Source organism: Ovis aries, chromosome 19 (genome assembly GCF_016772045.2).
Source record: "Ovis aries strain OAR_USU_Benz2616 breed Rambouillet chromosome 19, ARS-UI_Ramb_v3.0, whole genome shotgun sequence".
In the NCBI taxonomy this organism is placed as follows: domain Eukaryota; kingdom Metazoa; phylum Chordata; class Mammalia; order Artiodactyla; family Bovidae; genus Ovis; species Ovis aries.
Window position 1 is genome coordinate 45,262,978 of NC_056072.1, and position 16,161 is coordinate 45,279,138.

Sequence of the window (16,161 nt, forward strand, 5' to 3'; positions counted from 1 at the left end):
TGGTGCATGATATATTCATATGTTAGGTAAACCCACTGTAATTAGCATACCCTGAGCTCATCTTCAAATTCGAGTTGGCCTCACACTTTGAACAGTTTTTTGTATGCAGGGTGAGAGAGGGCTACAGTGCAATTTTCTCTGTAAGCCATGGTTATTTAGAAAAACTTTGGCATGTTCAATTTAAAATATATATTAAATACTATCGTAATATGTCTTGGGGTTCCCTGGTGGCTCAGATGTAAAGAATCTGCCTGCAATGCAGGAGACCCAGGTTTGATTCCTGGGTCAGGAAGATCCCCTGGAGAAGGGAATGGCAACCCACTCCAGAATTCTTGCCTGGGAAATTCCATGGACAGAGGAGCCTGGTGGGCTCCAGTCCATGGGGTCACAAAGAGTCAGAGACGACTGAGTGACTTCCACTTGATGTTAATGTGTCCTAGAATATCCCAATCTCTCTGTTCTTATTTGTCTCCTGCTAGTTCTAAAAGTAAATTGAGTCAGCTAAAATACTAGTGAAGCTTTTCTCAGCTTCCTAAGTTACCTGTAGTGATTGAAGACAGGTGGCAGAGAGAAGAACTGCTCATTCAGCAATGATTGTGGTTCGAGCTGTAGAGAGTCACATGATGGGCAGTTGTTTATCACTCAGGATTTCTGTTTCTCTCTTGTAACCCTGGAGTTGGTGGTTTAGGGCCTTTAGTGAAAGAGAAAAGACTTGATATACATAAAATTGGTAAATAAAACTGAACTACGATGAAAATAACTTTAGAATAGTGGAGTGGTCTAATTAGCTTGATGCAAGGAACAGAAAACTGCACATTCCAGAGGTTCACGCAAGCAGCGTAGTAACCAGGGACTGGCACTCCTGCCTTGATGCTTTGTTATTCTCTGCACATGAGATTCTGCATATGTTTTTCTCTGCACCTCATGATGCAAGGTTTTTGCCTCAGTTCCAACCATTCCATCCACATTCCTGCCGTCAGACAGGAGAAGGGAACCTCCCTGCCATTTAAGCTGCCCATACCATCCACTGACATCTGAGTCATTTAACAATTTATTTGATAAATAGTTGTTGGGTATCCATTGCTTGCAAAGACTGCTCTAAACCAGAGGCACTCACCTAATTACTGTTCTAAGTGGACACAAAGGACAAAGATCTCTCCATTCTAAGTAGGTGCAAGAACCAGAGTGGGGAAGAGGCACATTGATCAGTGTTTAACTCAGATGATCACATTTAGAAACAAGACAGGAGGAAAATCTGGATTTCAGCTGGGTGACTGTATGTCTGGCTAACTCTCAGGGAGTCTACTACCAAGGAAAGAAAGGATGGAGAGATATTAGGGGCAACTAGCCGTCTTTGCTGAAATGAGCAAAGTATGGGAAGGAAAAATCAACTGATATTTTATCTCACTGAATATTTAAAAATAACTTTGCAGCTACATCTTTAGTGATAGCATTCCTCTCAGACATTTACTTGTGTGTATGTGTGTCCAGTAAGTATTTGAGTCCATTTCTGGGTTCCAGCATTGGTAAACTATGGGAGAGCCATGTGTTGAAGGAACATATTGGGAGGTACCTGAAAAATATGTTCATGGTTGGAATAGATGATGCATGAGGGGTGTTAGTCTAGAGAAGACCAAGAGACACATTCTTCCTCCAACTATTAAAGGGGTGACATGAGAGGAAAGAAATAGACTTGATTTATGCTGCCTGGGATGATTGTGTCTGAGCACAGTTATTCTTTAAGAAGACGAAGGCCTTCCTACAGTGCTTTGTAGCAGTCAGAACTCTACGCTCTTTTGAGGTGGTTTCCGAGGTATGTCAGCAAATCCTGGGGGGAAGGGTTGCTATAGAGAGATTCCCCATCCCCAGGGAGGGGTGGAAAGGTGATCTCCACAGTTCCTTTCAGTGTGTAAATTCTACCAGTCATTCTGCTAAATGAGTGATCTGGAACTTGAAGAATATTTAGGAGATGCTGGAATCTTGTTTCTTCTCTTAAGGAATTCTATTTGAAATGCAAAAACTTTTGCCAAAAACCAAAATGACTGCTTGGTCTAGGACACTGTCCTCTCAATAGGACCGCAAGTACAGAACCTATCCTGTACTTGAGTACATTGCATTTATTTTTCATGAAATTCTTTAGATATGAAATGCATGAGCCAAGCAGAGATGTGTTTCACAAATCATCACAGAGGAAAGAATCAGTAGTTAAACTGTGTCAGGTAGAATCAAGACCTCTTCACTCTTCTTGCCCTAATGTACTATCTTTGATTAAAATGCTTTCAGAGGATTAAATTAGCTCAGGCATATATACTATTCAGTTCATGCAGACTTTGGATAATGAGATTAACATTACCAGTGAACAGTTCTTAAGTGCTTATTACATGTCAGGCAGGGGCTATTTACTTCACTTGCGTATGACTGCCACCTCCTTTGAGATGGGGAGTCTTATGACCCCCAGTGTGTAAATGTAGGAACTGAGGCTCAGACACCTGAAACTCAAATACAAGTCTGTTTGACACTACAGGCTATGATCTTAACCACTGACAGTTTGTATCACACTTTCTCCTAGTGAAGAACAGGTTGTCATCAAAAGAATTTTATTTGGTGATGCTAGGATCCAGTTTTGATTAAACAGTGGATGGCAGCAGGCACATAGGTTCTTCTTCCAACTTGCATTAGGGAAGCAGGAGAGCAAGCCAGGTTGATGGTGGGAGGGAGGGGGCAGGAAGAGAGCTAGTTGGAGGAGGCCTTTGAACTCAGCTTCCTTATCATAAAACAAAATAGGGGAGACACTGTCTTCTGGCCAAAAACATGCACTAGATGTATAGTTTTAATAGTGAAAAATGTCAGTCAAATGGGTCCCTTGGTTTTTAGTGGAAATACAAACATTTTCAGAGCTAGAGCGGTATAATCTTTCAGCTTAAATAATCATAATCAGCAGTTAAATAATCTAAATGCTCATGAATTTGTAGAGTTGAAAGTATTCCAAGCACCACACTTCATGTTATCTCCATCCGCACAGCAGTAGCTCCACGGGAAAGAGAATCGTACAGGCCTCCCAACCTCCTAAAGTGTGGCAAGTCAAAGGGGGCAGTTGTGGTCCTTCTTTCAATCCAAAAGCAGCTTCCTTTTGGAGAAATTTTGTTAAGTGCTTGATCTAAGGATGTGGGGGATACTGGCAGCTTAAGCCCCAGGAGGCAAGGGGTGGGGCAGCTGTATACCAGGAAAAGTCAAGGGGTGGGCATTACAAGCAGGGTCACAGGTCAGGTCCTGAAATGATAATTCTCCGGGGCAGTGAGCAAGGCTCTCAGGACTTAAGTTCACATCCCAAATCTGCCAAAGGTAACTGAGTGAGCCAAGGCCAGCCTGACCCTCCAGCCATAAACAAGGCTCTGGACTCGGATGACCAGGTTGATATCTCCTGATTCGCTCAAGCAGTAGTTCTCACCCTGGCCGTAATTTTGCCCCTCAGGGACATTTGGTGAGATCTGGAGATAATATTGTTGTCACAGCTCAAGGGAAGATGCTACTGGCAGGTAGTGTGTAGAGACCAGCGACTCCAGTAAGCATCCCACAATGCACAGGATAGCCTAACAGTAAAGAAGTAGATGTTTTTTTCAGGAATTCTGTTGGTTTTTCCATGATCCAGCAGATGTTGGCAATTTGATCTCTGGTTCCTCTGCCTTTTCTAAATCCAGCTTGAATATCTGGAAGTTCACAGTTCATGTACTGTTGAAGCCTGGCTTGGAGAATTTTGAGCATTACTTTGCTAGTGTGTGAGATGAGTGTAATTGTACAGTCGTTTGAACATGCTTTGGCATTGCCTTTCTTTGGGATTGGAATGAAGACTGACCTTTTCCAGTCCTGGGGCAACTGCTGAGTTTTCCAAATTTGCTGGTGTATTGAGTGCAGCACTTTCACAGCATCATCTTTTAGCTCACCTGGAACTTCATCACCTCCACCAGCTTTATGTGTAGTGATGCTTCCTAAGGCCCACTTGACTTCGCATTCCAGGATGTCTGGCTCTAGGTGAGTGATCACACCATCGTGATTATCTGGGTCATGAAGATTTTTTTTGTGTAGTTCTTCTGTATATTCTTGCCACCTCTTCTTAACATCTTCTGCTTCTGTTAAGTCCATACCATTTCTGTCCTTTATTGTGCCCATCTTTGCATGAAATGTTCCCTTGGTATCTCTAATTTCTTGAGGAGATCTCTAGTCTTTCCCATTCTATTGTTTTCCTCTATTTCTTTGCATTGATTATTTAGGAAGGCTTTCTTACCTCTCCTTGCTATTTTTTAGAACTCTGCATTCAAATAGGTGTAATTTTTTTTTCTCCCTTGCCTTTAGCTTCTCTTCTTTTCTCAGCTATTTGTAAGGCCCCCTCAGGCAACCATTTTGCCTTATTGCATTTCTTTTTCTTGGGGATGGTCTTGAACCCTGCCTCCTGTACAATGTCACAAACCTCCGGCCATAGTTCTTCAGGCCCTCTATCAGATCTAATCCCTTGAATCTATTTGTCACTTCCACTGTATAATCGTAAGGGATTTGATTTAGGTCATACCTGAATGGTCTAATGGTTTTCCCTGCTTTCTTCAATTTAAGTCTGAATTTGGCAATAAGGAGTTCATGATCTGAGCCACAGTCAGCTCCCAGTCTTGTTTTTGCTGATTGTATAGCACTTCTCCATTTTTGGCTGCAAAGAATATAATCAATCTGATTTCAGTATTGACCATCTGGTGATGTCCATGTGTAAAGTCTTCTCTTGTGTTGTTGGAAAAGCGTATGCTATGACCAATGGGTTCTCTTGACAGAACTCTATTTACCTTTGTCCTGCTTCATTCTGTACTCCAGGGCCAAATTCACCTGTTATTTCAGGTATCTCTTGACTTCCTACTTTTACATTCCAGTCCCCTATAAAGAAAAGGACATCCTTTTTGGGTGTTAGTTCTAGAAGGTCTTGTAGGTCTTCAAAGAACCGTTCAACTTCAGCTTCTTCAACATTAGTGTTTGGAGCATATACTTGGATTACTGTGTTATTGAATGGTGTGCCTTGGAAATAAAGAGAGATCATTCTGTAGTTTTTAAGATTGCATCCAAGTATTGCATTACTGACTCTTGTTGACTGTGAGGGCTACTCCATTTCTTCTAAAGGATTCTTGCCCACTGCTGCTGCTAAGTCGCTTCAGTCATGTCCGACTCTGTGCTACCCCATGGACGGCAGTCCACCAGGCTCTGCCGTCCCTGGGATTCTCCAGGCAAGAACACTGGAGTGGGTTGCCATTTCTTCCTCCAATGCATGAAAGTGGAAAGTGAAAGTGAAGTCGCTCAGTCATGTCCAACTCTTTGCGACCCCATGGACTGCAGCCCACCAGGCTCCTCCGTCCATGGGATTTTCCAGGCAGGAATACTGGAGTGGGGTGCCATTGCCTTTTCCGTAGTAGATATAATGGTCATTTGAGTTAAATTCACCCATTCCTGTCCATTTTAGTTCATTGATTCCTAAAATGTTTATGTTCACTCTTGCTCTCCTTTTCGACCACTTCCAATTTACCTTAACTCATGGGCCTAACATTTCAGGTTCCTATGCAATACTGCTCTTTACGGCATCGGACTTTATTTCCGTTACCAGTCACATCCACAGCTGGGCGTTGTTTTTGCTTTGGCTCTGTCTCTTCATTCTTTCCGGGGCTCTCCACTGATCTCCAGTAGCATGTTGGGCACCTACCCACCTGGGTAGGTCATCTTTTAGTGTCATATCTTTTTGCCTTTTCATACTGTTCATGGGGTTCTTCTCAAGGCAAGAATGCTGAAGTGGTTTACCATTCCTTTCTCCAGAGGGCCACATTTTGTCAGAACTCTCCAACAAAAAGCTATGTTTTTTCCAGCTGAGTGCCAAAGAATTGATGATTTTGAACTGTGGTGTTGGAGAAGACTCTTGAGAGTCCCTTGGACTGCAAGGAGATCAAAGCAGTCAGTCCTAAAGGAAATCAGTACTGAGTGCTCATTGAAAGGACTGATGCTGAAGCTGAAACTCCAATACTTTGGCCCCCTGATGCAAAGAACTGACACACTGGAAAATACCCTGATGCTGGGAAAGTTTGAAGGCAGGAGGAGAAGGGGATGACAGAGGATGAGATGGTTTGATGTCATCACTGATTTAATGGACATTAGTTTGAGCAAGCTCCAAGTTGGTGATGAACAGGGGAGCCTGGCATGCTGCAGTCTTTGGGGTCACAAAGAGTCAGACGCGACTGAGTGACTGAACTGAACAGCAAAGAATGATCCACCTCCAAATGCCAGGAGTGCCAGGGCTGAGCAACTCGTTACTTGCCTCCCTTTTTAAAATTGGTGTTTTTTAAATGAGAGAAGAGAGAAAACTTAATAGGTTCTCATCTCTGATTTAGCTTGACTTATTTTCCAAGGGGACATGTGTTTCCCCCATTCAACATCATGATTTTGGCCCAGAGGGCTTGATGGTCTGGGTTCTTCCTGTGTTTTGTGCAACTCTGACTTGATTCTGGATTGCTTTCTCGGGACTACAGACCCCAGAGAAATTGGCACAAGTCTCATATCTAAATTCCTAAGAGACTGTGCTCCCTGTAAGATATAAATCCTGGCTAAGATACAAAATACCTAATCCTCCAATGCCTACTGCTCAGTGGACCATGCAGTCCTCTCCAGCTCCAGTGTTCCATCATTCGGTAACTTCTGGATCTCTCTGGTCCTCACTTTCTCCAACTATAAATGAAGGGTATGGGATTGGCCAGTCCTCCAGCCAGGCCTCTAAACTGATGCCCCCTTTACTCTCTCTCTCTCCCCTCATTCATCCTTTTCCACTTGTTCCTTCTTTCATCACAACCCATTAGGTAGTTAGGTCTTTTCCTAGGAACCATTTCTTGCAATGATTATTTAGAGCAAAAAGGATAGAAGTAAAATAATGCCACTGCCAAAGTGAGAGAATGTATTCCAGAGCTGTGGCACCAATGGGATAGACTGTGGTCCAGATGCCAGCTCTTTCCCAGAAGAGAGAGGGCAGTTCTTGGAAATTCCAGCTTGAAGGTTTTCTGTCTCCCTGTATCAACTTCTTTGCAAAAGGAAAATAAACTGTAGATGTTATTGTGGGATGCCTCAGCCCTGAGGACATAGAGGGGAAACATCAATAACTGCAGCCCAGTGACAGAGGACATCATGACAAAAGCTCCCAAGTCACTGAAGACCTCCAGGATGAAGCAGAGAGTGGAGGTGATGAAGGTTTTGGATGTTCTTGGTTCCTGGAAAGCACTTAATGAAAGTTTGTGGAAGGAAAGAAGGAATGCTGATGGAAATTATGCTCTGCCTCTTGCTAGTGGTCTCTCCCTCCTGTCCCCACCTTTTCCACTCTTGCCTTCTCTTCAACCCAATCTCCTCTTTCTTCTTCTTTCCTTTTCCTCATGTTCCTCTCTCCTTTGTTTCTTCTCCTTTCCCTATCCCTATTCTGGTGCCCTACAAAGTGAGAGGTGTCAAAATATTTTCTGTATCTTGCTAACATAATGATTCCCTTGCTAGATTCTAATTTTAACTATTGAGCAGAAGGCAGACCTGGGAAAGAGTGTGCGTGTGTGTGTGTGTGTGTGTGTGTGTGTCTGTGTGTGTCTGTGTCTGTGTGTGTCACACACATGCATCTTGGAGGGCAGAGAAGGGGCTGGCTCTGGCAATCTTGCCTGAAGAATGAGATCTTGAGGGGAAGCTGCTCAGTTTCTCAGGAGCAAAGCAATTGAGAGCTACAGCCTGAAGCCAAGTTGCCAGTCAAGAACAGCCAAAGTCTTTTGTTTTCCAGTCATGGAATTTGGGAGCCAACAGATTGTGAAAATTGAAATGCAGCATTTGACTTGATCTCTGGGTTAAGCCAATATCCCTGGGATCTTAATTTGAACCTGCAGGAGTCTTTGGCCAACTTCCTTGAGAATCTGGTATTACTCACACCCAAGCCTTCGCTTCCTTCGAGAGACTTGCAGAGCACACTGCAGCTTGTGCCCACATGTGTTAGGATCAAAGTTAAATTGTCTTTCTGTTCTGTTTTGAAAATGGTGTTTAGGTGTTCAGTTTATGAGCCCTGAGCTTGGTGCTTCTTTCTCTTCTTGGCTCTATCTCCGGATGTTTTCTTGAAAAAGTTCCCTTCAGTGCATTTCTAAGGCTTTATTCTAAGGCAGTATGGTAGGTCCAGTGGTTATTCTCTGCTCTGCCCTCCACCTGCCGTTCTTTGGGAGGGGAGACTGTTCCCTGGAACGCTGCCCCAGTAGGATGCATTGCAGGGGCTCCTTTGCTGGCTGACTTCTGGTGGGTCCAGGGCCTGATGGAGGCACTGCAGGAGATGGGAGGGTGCATGCCTGACAAGTTGCTTCATTCATGTCAGACTCTTATGCTGGAAAGGGTCGCCATGCCCTCCTCCAGGGGATCTTCCTGACCTAGGAATGAAACCTATGTCTCTTGTGTCTCCTGCATTGGCACGTGGGTTATTTACCACTAGCACCACCTGGGAAGCCCAATGAAGGGTGGGAAGAGAAAAAGACTAGAGAATTTCCTCCCTGTCCCTTCTGGCACTGGGGCCACATCTCTGGCAGTAGGGACTTCTCCCCATGACTGTAGCTCCTCTTAGCAGTGCCCCATCCATAATTCCCATTGGCACTGGGATTAACTCATATTTCCCGTTGCCCCTTCAGCCCAAGGTGCAGTAATAGCCAACCCCTTGTTGCCATTTCTGGGGTGCCTTGGCACATTTGTTTTATTAACCTTGCCCACCTCTCCTCTGTAGTCCTTTCATTGAAGTCTCTGCACTGGACCTGTCTGTGGTGAATTCTGTTTCTGGCCAAATCTAGACCAGTGCAGTGGGGAAGATCATAGTGCTGTAGTCATAGGTGTGAGATTTGTTACGATGATTTGAGAAAACATTGTTTAAAAATGTTTACATTTCCCATAGTAAGTAATTTTGGAAAAAGAAGCAGAATGCTTGATGCTACAGTCAAAATATTAAAACAAAACTGTCATTCTGTGGTTCTATAAAAATAGTTGGTTTTTAAATAACCCTTTAATACAAATGACTGCTGCTGTGACAATCCCAGAAAGATGTGAAGCTGATGTTTCCAGAGTCAGCCTCAGTCTCAGGACTAGTGAAAACAGCCCCCTCTTCCTGCCATGTACAAAGAATAAATGCCCCTTCCATATTCTTTAGGCTTGGGGGAGTTGGTTTGACTGAAAATGGAAGAGTTTTTTGAGATGGAAGGAAAGAGAGCATTCTAGAAGTCCTGGGCTACAGTATAAGACAGCTGCCTCCAGGCCCTGACATCTTTACAGCCAGGCTCAGGGCACTTGGGAGTCCCATAAAGTTAAAGGCATTGCATCTTTGATCAGCAACTGCTCTAATGCAGACCTCCAGACTGAGGTGCAAGCTCAGCATGCCTACTCATTGATTCAGTCACTGTTCAGACATTGATTCACCTCATTCATGAAACAAGTGATCCAGGAAGTCACAGTTGTTTATTGAGACAAGGAATGAACAATTTCATGTCCAGTTATGGGATTAGAAAATTGAATGTAGAATTGCAGCTAGGATAAGTGTGCAAAAAAAGGAAAGATCTTTGTAGAGAAGAGAGCATCCTAAAGGTAGTAGAAGGGGTCCTTTAGGATAAACCATGAAGTGTTGAGTGAGTGGGAGTTCACTAAATTGAAGAGGAAGGCTAGGTGAGTGGATCAGGTCAGAGAGCACATTCTAGGAGGAGGAGATTCCCTGTGCAAAGGCCCTGTGGTAGAAGGGAGCAACATGCTTTTACTTAATTCACAGGAGGCCTGTGTGGTGGAAGCACAGAGACTGAAGGAAAGCAGGATTGACTGAGGCTGTAGGGATGGCAGAGGCCGGACTACCCCTGGGGGCCGTGGTCAGATTATTGATACTTATCCTAGGAACAAGAACCCACTGTGGGTGAAGTAACATGATCAGATTATGATTTGAAAATGATAAAAAGCAATTACGGTGTACTTACCATGTGCCAGAAACTTTTAAAGACCTTTGTAAATATAAACTTAGTATCTTCACAGCTTCCTCTAGGATAAATACTGTGGCCATTCTCATACTACTTTTCAGGAAAGAGAGGCACAAAGTTGACCAGCCCAGGGTCACATAGCCCAGGTAGGGTTTGAGCCTCTCAGAATCGCCCTGTAGTCTTGCCCCATTGCTTGACCGCCACAGCACACAGAGGCTTTTGTGTGGAGCATAGATTTGGATGTGGGCATGCTACTAGGAAGCTGCTGAAGTTTTTGAGGTGGGAAAAGATTATCCTAAGATGGTGGCAGTGGAGATGGAGAGAAATGCAAGTTTTCAAGAGACCTATAGGGAGCTGAGCTTATTGGACTAGGTTTAGAGTGACTACTGGAGTGGTGGAGTTGGGCGTCCCCCTCTTCCTCTTCCTGCCAGCTCTGTGTTCTGTTTCCCTGAATGCTTTCATGCCTTTATGCAGGACTGTGAGGGAGTTGCTGTGGCAACTATTGCTCTAGTCCAGACTTTCTTAATGGCAACCCTTCTGATGCTGCGCTGGTTAATTCTTTGTTGTGGGAGCTGTCTTATGTTTAATAGCATCTGTGGCCTTTACCTAGTGGATGGTGGGAACAATCCCCCACCTCCATTTGCAACAATCAAAAATAGCCCCAGATATTTCCAGAAGTCCCCTTTGAAGGCAAAATATCCCTTGAATGAGAAGTGCTAGTCTACTCCTAGCCTCTATATATCTGTAGTTTCTCACCTTGGACTAGCAGCCTACCACCTCCCTGGAATACTGTGAGCCTTGAGCCAGTGTGTTAGTGGTATTAGTGAAGTTTTAAACTGGCCCATGCCCAACATGTGGGCCTTCTGCCTTCTGGAAGCAGGCAGTCCTAGATTGGGTAGATTCAGAAAGTTTAGAAAGGAGCCTTTCCCACTATTTAACAGTGTCATCTTTGTCTTTAGTGGGGTAGCTTAGACAGCTGTCTATAATCCACGGCCATTTTCTTTAGGGACATATACTCTTTAGTTCCAGGAACTGATTTCAAGATGAACTTTCTGTAATCTGCTCTCAGGTGTGGGCATTGCCTGAATCTTCTGTTTCTGGAACAACTGTTTTCTCAATAGCTCCAAAAGTTTCCTGTGAAGACTTTGACTTCTTTAGAAGCTCTTTCATACTCTGGTTTCTTTTCAGGCTGAATAAATCTTTCACCTTTTACTAAAGCTTTCCATGGAGAAGGCCTTTCATTGAAGAATATATCAAAGTTAGATAACCTTCTCATTTGGAATGATGAATTTATCAAGAGCCTGTATTTAGAGAATTTTAAAGAATTTTGTTCATTTGAAAATTCCCTAGTAAATAATATATTTTTTAAAAGTACCTTGAATAGCCTGCCTTTTAATGTAAAACCCATGCTGGCATCTGAGGAGAAATACCCAAATGAGATATGACTATAAGTTAGTGTTGATGAAAGCTGGGTTTTATCTTTTTTTTAAAGGACGGGGTGCTTCCATGGAACAGAGAGCTGTATTCCTGTGAGAATCATCTCTTGTCTAATTGATGGCCCAATGGGCTAGGGTAAATTTCTGTTAGACCTTATTTTTTATTTTAAAGATGTCAATTGCATACAAAAGTACAGTGAAACTCCACTTACCTTTCACCTAACTTCAGCCATTACTCAACTCATTGGCAGTACTGTTTGCTTCCTATCCCACATTTCCCCACTCCTGTGCCTCGGTTATTTTGAAGCAAATCCCAGGCATTATATCATTTCATTCATAAATATTTCAATATAAACATTCTTTTTTAAGATAAACATTTGTGACAGCAAATTACAAACACTTTAAGGTGGAGGATAATTCTAATGAAGGCTTTCCCCCATAAATTTGAAACTCACCGGAATCCAAATGTGAGAGGTTTAGATTCTGATTTTTTTTAATGTTGCTATAAAACTGCAAAATGGACCATTTAGTGGCATTATATAGGGAAATTCGAAAAATTTATACCACCTGACACATTCTTCAATTGATTTCTGGCTCTGTTCACCCTGGCTTATGCTCACATCTCAGAACTGACATGACTACATCATGGTAGACTTTTGTTACCTCTTGGTGATTGTTGACATTTCTACACATGACTGGAAGGACGGGCCTTTCTTGGTCTTGTGTCTTTTCAGTTTCTTGACTGAATGGTAACTCTTCAAAATTTTGAAGAAAGAAAACAGACAACAGCTTTTGTTGAAGGGTGACCATAAACTAATGGTTAGTCTCATCTTTATGCCTAAGGGTTCTTGGGTATTGATTAATGGTAACTTTTCTACAGAGAATATAGCTGAGATTAAGCTCTCTTTGTAATAAGATTAAACTCCCAAATCTCTACTGAGGCTTGAAGATAACTATTTTGCTTCTTGCACTGTTTTTGTTGACGATGATCTCTTCTTGTTCCCAGAAGCCCCATTTCCTTGGGAATTTTTTTTTTTCTTCAGTTATTCTAGAGCAGTCATCCCAAACCTTTTTGACACTTGTCACCAGTTTCGTGGAAGATAATTTTCCCGTGAACAGGGCTCGGGGAAATAGTTTCAGAATGATTCAAGTACATTACATTTATTGTACGCTTTATTATTATTATATCAGTTCCACTTCAGATCATCAGACATTAGAGCCCAAAGCTTGCAGACACCTGCCCTAGGGTGTTTGTTCTGTAATTAATTCAATCACAATTCATTGAGCAAGAGGTAGGCTTCTCCCACTGCACTAGATGCCTATCTATTCATGGCTCACACACAGTACCCATTTCCCCAGCGCTTAACTCCAGTCTCGAAGTTTTAGTTATTAGAATGGATCTTGTATATCCAACCTGAATGGTTTTGGGGAGGAGCAGAATGATTTCCATCTCTGAACATCTTCTTTGCCCTGTTCTCCCTCAACTAGGTTACCAGGGTATATCTTTGGGTTGAGCCAGATGTTTGTCTTGGGCTTGGTATTCCAACCTAGTTGCTCTAGAGGGGAATGATTTAGGAATGCGTAACAGGTGGGCCAAGAACTTGGGCAACAGTCTTGCCCCACTTGAAATAGAAGGTGGATAGAGAAGGTGTCCCAAAAGGATAGGGAAATGTGAAGGTTCGGGTCTCACTCCAAAACAGACTTTATATCCATCACATTTTGGTTGACAGTTGGCCTCGAGCCAGGCAAGACTACATGATGACGATTAAGTGTGTCATCATGAAAACTTAGTGTTTCATGTCACCTAGCCTGTCCTCTCATCTGGTGATGCTCCCTAAATTGCAACAGCATTTCTGGAAAGAGGTCCTTTAACCTCTGCCCAGCATCAGGGTTGATGAGGAATACATTAGCACAAGAGTCAAGAGCCTGGGCTTTGAAAGGAAAGATGACTTGGGTTTATATCTCTGCCTTGCCATTTACTCTTCTTGCACTGTGACACCGACAAATGTATAAATGGCATTACCTTGCCTGTGGAGTTTCTCTGATGATTAAATGAGCTAATACATATAAAACACTCAGCACAGACCTATATTTAGCAACTCTTAATACATCTGTTTATCAGCGTTCTCTCAGAGAACTGTCCCTTAAATGTCTGCCTTTCGTTGCACTGTAATAATTTTATTCGTCATGTCACCCTCTTGCTTTTTTATTATTTTGCATTTTGCTTTTTGGGGCACATGAGCATTTAGTCCTTCTTAATGATTCTTGAGTATTTAACACTGTTCTTCTGTCTTGTCCTGTTCTCAGTAGCCCCCATGCTACAGAATCTTCTTATCGCCAAAGTCCCCAGTTCTTCTTTGTCTTCTTCTAACAGGTTTAGAGGGCCCTTAGTAGTCTAACCCATCTCCATTAGATTATTCTGTGGATTCTTTTTCTGTGGATTCCACAGTTAGTCACTGGGCACTTTCTATGGATAGGGCATTGAGTCCAGCCCTGTTAACATGGTACCAACCTAGTGAAACTTATGCACTAATGAGGAAGATGGAGTAAGAACTCTGATAAGAAAGGCCCAGGGTTGGGGTGGGGGGGATGGTATTAGGACATTGAATCCAGATAGGAAGGAAGCATGGGGGCTTAAAGAAGCTTCCAGGAAGAATAAAGGCCCCTGATATGAGACCTAATGGGTGAGAGATGTGAGCCAGGTAATGAAGGGGGATAGGAGGAGTATTTCATATGGGACTTAAATACAGTATTTAAATGGACAACAATTAAATAGACGGGGTCCTGCTAAGAACCCAAACAACTCTGGAAGATTCTGCTGAAAAATGTCCACCTCCATGGGGAGAGGGTATCAGAAATGTCATTCCCATAAGTATGCAATAATGGCTAACCTTCTACCACAGCACCCTTGCCTCCTAACCTTATCTTTACCTTAAAACAAATAGTTTCCCCTCCAAGCAGGTTAGAGTGCCCTTTTTCCTGCATTCTCACATTCTTCGTGACATGTGGTCATTGAAAGTTGGCTACTAACCCAAGTCATTTTTCGCAAGCTGCCACTGGAGATGCTATCTACACAATGTATAGGAACACTGTTTACATTCACTTTGGCCAGCTATAACTGGATATGAAATTTTCAGCATTACCTTTCTTGCATGATGGTATCAGAAATAATTTATATGTTTATAATAAGAAAGGATTTTTAAAAAAATAAGATACACAATGAAAGGGGTTCCCAGAACTGGTCTGGAGTTTTTCAAGGAGATATTGAGTGTGGAAAAGATTTAAAACTCCAGCTTGGAGTTTGCTTTTCAATACAACTAATAGTGTATACAGGAAAATCCATGCCAGCAAACTTGAACAGCTTTTCATTGCATAGCCAAATGTTTTATTATTTTAATTTTTGAAATAATACAAAAAGAAAAGAACTACCAAAAGAATATAAAACCTTAGCAAGAAACAATTTGATTCCTACCAAGACTGACTTCAATGAAAATGGGCCTATGCCCTTTAGCATCTCTGAAAACACGCTTTCTTCTTTAAGCTTCATTAACTAAAGACGTAATAATGATCACAGTAGGATGGTGTTTCTATTGAGTAGCAGCCAATGGAGGACCAGGAGAGCCTTAGCCTCTGATGCCAAAGTCCACAAGGCAAGGGCTCTCTAAAATCAGCTGGGAGAGGAGAGCGGGATTGCTTTTTTTTTTTTTTTTTTGCCGACTGAGTGAATTATGCCCCTGTCTCATGAACTGTTTTAGCATCATTTCCTTGGGCCTCAGTGGCATCCACAGCAGAAGTGATTAACTATAGGCTCAAAAGGTTCTTAACTCCAGCCAAGAAACCAGTTAGAGGAATGCAGCAGATGCTCCTGCATCTTAGACGTGGGTTGTATTATCTCTTGCTTGCCACACCTGCAGGGGCAAAGCCTGCCTGTTGGAGATACAGAGCTTAACTCTACACATATATTAGTGTACAGACCACACACATACTCATGCTTCCTGATAAGACCCAGAGGTATACACGCTACTTCATTTAAAGATTAAAGAACTAGTAAATTCATCTATAATATGTTAAAATGTACACAGGGTCAGTAAGGCAGGAGAGAAGAGGTCATCTGTTATCATCATGGAAGAGTCAAATGACCCATGGAACAGCCAAATGAATACAGCAAATTATCTGTACTAGATCTGAAACTCTGTGAGTGCTACATATTTTAACAGAATAATAGATTGGATGATATAGATTCATTGTGTTATTGTTCAGTTCAGTTCAGTAACTCAGTCGTGTCCGACTCTTTGCAACCCCATGAATCGCAGCACACCAGGCCTCCCTGTCCATCACCATCTCCCGGAGTAAACTCAGACTCACATCCACCGAGCCCGTGATGCCATCCAGCCATCTCATCCTGGGTCGTCCACTTCTCCTGCCCCCAATCCCTCCCAGCATCAGAGTCCTTTCCAATGAGTCAACTCTTCGCATGAGGTATCCAAAGTACTGGAGCTTCAGCTTTAGCATCATTCCTTCCAAAGAAATCCCAGGGTTGATCTCCTTCAGAATGGAGTGGTTGGATCTCTTTGCAGTCCAAGGGACTCTCAAGAGTCTTCTCCAACACCACAGTTCAGAAGCATCAGTTCTTCGGCGCTCAGCCTTCTTCACAGTCCAACTCTCACATCCATACATGACCACAGGAAAAACCATAGCCTTGACTA

General features: G+C 42.8%; 1 protein-coding gene and 1 non-coding gene across 10 annotated transcripts in view; both read left to right on the forward strand.

Annotated features, from left to right (window-relative positions):
- The window catches only part of ERC2 (ELKS/RAB6-interacting/CAST family member 2), a 1,001,656-nt gene that overhangs the window by 618,805 nt on the left and 366,690 nt on the right, over positions 1 to 16,161 (forward strand). The window lies entirely within an intron of this gene.
- LOC114109452 (U5 spliceosomal RNA) lies at positions 11,188 to 11,305 on the forward strand. The gene has a single exon (XR_003586138.1). It is a non-coding gene; the product is annotated as a U5 spliceosomal RNA (small nuclear RNA).